Source organism: Labrus bergylta, chromosome 8, assembly GCF_963930695.1.
Source record: "Labrus bergylta chromosome 8, fLabBer1.1, whole genome shotgun sequence".
NCBI classification, from domain to species: domain Eukaryota; kingdom Metazoa; phylum Chordata; class Actinopteri; order Labriformes; family Labridae; genus Labrus; species Labrus bergylta.
In genome coordinates this window covers 2,804,441-2,808,910 of record NC_089202.1, presented here as the reverse complement: position 1 = coordinate 2,808,910, position 4,470 = coordinate 2,804,441, and the positions used below count along the sequence as shown (strand labels likewise).

Below are 4,470 nucleotides of genomic sequence, written 5' to 3'. Positions count from 1 at the left end.
TAAAAGCGCTTTATAGTCAGAAGAGAAAAGTGCTATAAAAGCAGTTGATTCACCCTTTTTATTAGCAAAGGACAGAATATGCTATATAACCAATATTCCTACCACACATATAATTCATACAAATAAAGATCATTAAAAATATGATAATACATTTCATGTTTAAGAGGAAAAACATCAGAATCAATGCAAATATAACTTAAAATCCAGGTCACCTTTCAGCTGCTCACAAGAGGAATGAATGTCCGACCATAAAAGCAACTTGAGTTTATTTCGGTAAAGAATTTCAGAGGCATGCAGCTGAGGATCCATACAATTCATACCCATGTTATCAAATTTGTATGTGCTATGCAAATGTAATGGGTTGGGTACGAATTCTCATGTATAAATTGCAGGACATTACATTCCATTTCATTTGAAAGTTCACAGTTCATTTTTTGTTGTGCAACAGACAATATGGCCTTAGGTCAAAAAGTAAAAAAAAAAATGTCCCAGAGTCACTCCAGCTTTGGTCGAGATGAAAGCCCATTACTGGAAGCACGATACGTTCTGCCAGTGATGAGGCAACAATGAAACAGCAAAGTATACAACCACTCATTGCAATCCAAACCTCAAACAGACAGTATCACTATCTGATAAAGACATTCACTGTTGCTGTGGTCGACATTCTCAGCTTCATTTGCCTTCAGAAGAACTCGGCAGTCCCAGTCACATTAAGAACTTAGCTCAAAGAATGTAAATTAGACATAACATAAGAGTTTTGTCAGAGAGTTTTGTCAGAATGCTAACACATTGCTTCCTGTGTACAAATAGCTGGAGGAGCCAATGGCCAATGATGATCCAGTTGCTGCTAATCAAGAGATGCAAGTTGAATCATGGAAGGTATGTTCAATTCAATGAAGAAGACAAGACAAATACAAACAGGATATTCTGTTGTGCGTGGATGTGTTTTTACTGCTTAATGTTCTGATGATTTTCCAGTAATAAGAGAGAAGAAAGAACTGATGCTGGAGATCAACTTAAGTCTCTTTTCTTTCACACAGAGGCCGATTCCCAACAGGCAGAAGCATGACAGTCAAATGATATGCTATCGTTGCTGCCATACAACTTCAAGGGGATCAACCACCTGCATTATGTGCTGTGATTGATCCCTTAACATGCAATAAAGTGTTTTAGTAACAATGGTGTGTACTTTTCTTTAATCAAATCTCCTGGTTTAAGCATTTATTACACAAAAACTGGAACAAAAAGTAGTAAAGGACCAGTGTGAAGGATCAGAAGCAGAGTTTATGTGCTCATTTGCAGAAATGTGGCACTGGTGTCATAATGTGTGATTTCCCAACGCTTACAAGTTGTCAAATTAAAGACTGCACATAAACAAAAACCACAGCCTCTTTACAGATAAATTCAAGAAAATAGATAGTTAGGAATAAAACCAAATTTAAAAGAAAATAAAAGTGCAAAGAAAGCCATTAGTTAACTTTCATATCTAATGTTTATATAATGTGTCATCAGATTATTTACTCAATAAATTCTACTTCAACCAATAAAGAATTTATGCAATTTAAAAAAAACGTATATTATTGTCCTTATAATTTATACAATACAGTTTAGTTTAGTTTAGTACTGTAGTTTATTTATTATAACGTACCACATTGAAATGGATGAATAGTTTCAAATAGTTTTGTTTTAATTTTACTGACAGTACATTTTAATTTATGTCTTGATATACAGTATATTGGAGACCAGCCATTTCACATCTACTTTTTAGGCTCACTAGCCATTAGACAAATCCCAAAGAAATACTTAAATATTAATAGATATAAACACAAGTTATTTTTTAATCGCATACCAGGATTTGTTATTTTTGTAATTCATTGCATTTTTGTTGAATCTTTGCACATCCTCCTCTGCAGAGAGCACTGATGGTATTATTAAAGAAACACAAGTTACAAATTCTGATACAATAATAATGCATTTATTGTTTTATTACGTGTGACTGGATATCTTGTCTGAAATCTAGAAAACAAGTACAGAACAAACAAATGGATATTTATCGTTTATTGAAGCAGGAATCTTCAGAATCTGCAGCACAGTCCACAGACACCAGGCTGGCAGCAGCCACAGCAAAATTTACATTTAAAGGAACGCTTCTGTCTGTTGTTGTACGGCATCTGTGAGAGGAAAACAGAAGACAAGAGGAAAGAGTTCAGCATCATCATTCACTCTGTTTATTATCTCTGGAGCTGTTTATAGAAATCATCTATTAGTCATTTATTCAGCTAACCAAACGTACCGTCCAAGAGTCCAATGAGATCTCTGGATGTTTAGCAACTGGATTTTGATTGCTCATTGGCTCCTCCAGTTCTTCAACCTGTTGAACATGAAACCACATTTTGACATCTTTGTAAAAACATTCATGACCAGTACTAATAATAAAACCCAAACTCTTTTAAATGGGCCCGATCATTTCACAAATACACTTGAACAGTTTTTGGCCCTCTTCAATCAAACATCAAACTAACTGCTGAGAATCTTGGAATCATCTTTGACCAACAAATTACCTTTGACACTAACACCACTAAGCTTGTGCAGTCCTGTTTCCTGCAACTTAGAAAAATCTCAAAAATCAGAACATTGCTCTCCCCTTTAAATCTTGAAATATTAATACACACTTCTATCTTCTTATTATTATAAGAACTCTATGTCTATACATGCCTCAGCCAATCATCCACAAACCGTTTACAGCTAGTCCAAAATGCAGCTAACAGATTATTAACTGGAACCAGCCGTCATTCCCACATCTCCAGTTCTTGCGTCCCATCAGTGGCTTCCAGGAAATTCAGAATCAACGACAAACTTATTTAACTAACATACAAAGCCCTGCATGACCTCACCCCCAGCTACATTTCTGACCATCGCCTGCTCTAATCATAAAACAAAAGATAATTGCGCTTTATGTTTAATGCCCCACTCTCTGGAATCAACTCCCACAAACCATCAGATCAGCAAAAATATTTAGGCTTCTCCAAGAGGCATCTAAAACCTCACCTGTACAAACAAGCCTTCATGTAACTCCCTAACCTTTTCTTGTGCTTAGTTTATTTTTGAGTTTTCCTGCTCTTAACGTTGCCCTGCTTGACATTGTGACATTGTATTGATGTAAATTAATTCCCTGTGTGAATTGTTTGATTGCTTTAAATTGTTAAGCACTTTGTGACTGAGTGTTTTAAAGGTGCTATATTAATAAAGTTTGATGTACTTACTTACTTACTATTTGAGTTTATGTTGAGTTCTTACCTCAGTGAGTGGGACAGCATAGCTCTCCTGGATACAAATAAAAGCCAGCATCATGGCTATGACAACTGCAACACTGAATGTCTTCATCTTGACCTGCGAGGTTTGAGTTACTTTCACTCTGTTTGTTACTCTCGTCAGCTCTGCGTCTTCTGTCTGATGGTTGGGATGGAAAATGTTCTGATATTTATATACATGAGGCCCCTGTTTCCTCATCCCTGTCAGTACAGACTTGCATCAGGGATGCTGGAAATGAGGATGGGATATTCCAAGATGTGTTATTGGAATTCTTAGTTTTCTATTAATCAATCATTACTCTTCACACATGTTCACTCTATAATTGGTCCTCCAAAGGACTGCTCTATCTTTGAGAGTATGATTAGACTTGTTACGTACTAATCAAAGCTTTTTAGTAAGTACAATGATGAAAAAAACTACTACCACTGACAGACTGTTCCACTGAGCTACAGCCAACCCATATTGTGTAAGGACAATTATGGTCCTTACTTTACTCATCTGTTCTTAACCCTGATATGAAATGACAATAAATCTTTTCAAGGGAGAGTCAACCTATACATAACCCACTTGCTAGTAACGCCTTCAGAAAAGATGTGGCAGACACGTGAGCTTCAAGTTTCAATATATATGAATGTAAACAAGAATGATAAAAGCTGCAAAGAAGGCCAGTATGACATGTAGAGATCTCTTTATTACAAAAATAAGTCGTTTTAAAAGCTTAAATTGTTGGATTATCATTACCGAAGGAAGGTTAAAGCATCAAATATATGACTATTGTTTTACTTTCTTTATGGCGGCTGATGGTCCCTTCATCCGCCTATGGAGCTGATCCAATCCTTCTGTCCACATTCATAAAAATATCATTAATCATAACATGAAAATAAAACTGGACTTATGACAATGCCTTGCAGAATTCCATTAGCAATTTCAAATTCATCACACACTTCTGATCCTACTTTAACTCTAAATCTTTCTGATAGAAAATATAAGACCAAATTACCCCCACATAGATAACAGCATCCATAGCTGAACGCTTTTTTCTAGAACCAATTTGATGTGGTGCGAATAATCCTCTGTTTTCAAGAAAGTAATAAAGTCTTCTAACTAATATATTTTCCATCCACTTACATAGAAGGAAGGTTAAGGTGATGGATCTAT

At 35.6% G+C, this 4,470-nt stretch overlaps 1 long non-coding RNA gene across 1 annotated transcript; it reads left to right on the top strand.

Moving 5' to 3' along the window:
* Positions 1-607: 607 nt before the first annotated feature.
* Positions 608-1,171, top strand: LOC136179903 (uncharacterized). The gene is made up of 3 exons (XR_010666826.1): positions 608-732; positions 811-879; positions 1,041-1,171. It is a non-coding gene; the product is annotated as an uncharacterized lncRNA (long non-coding RNA).
* Positions 1,172-4,470: the final 3,299 nt, after the last annotated feature.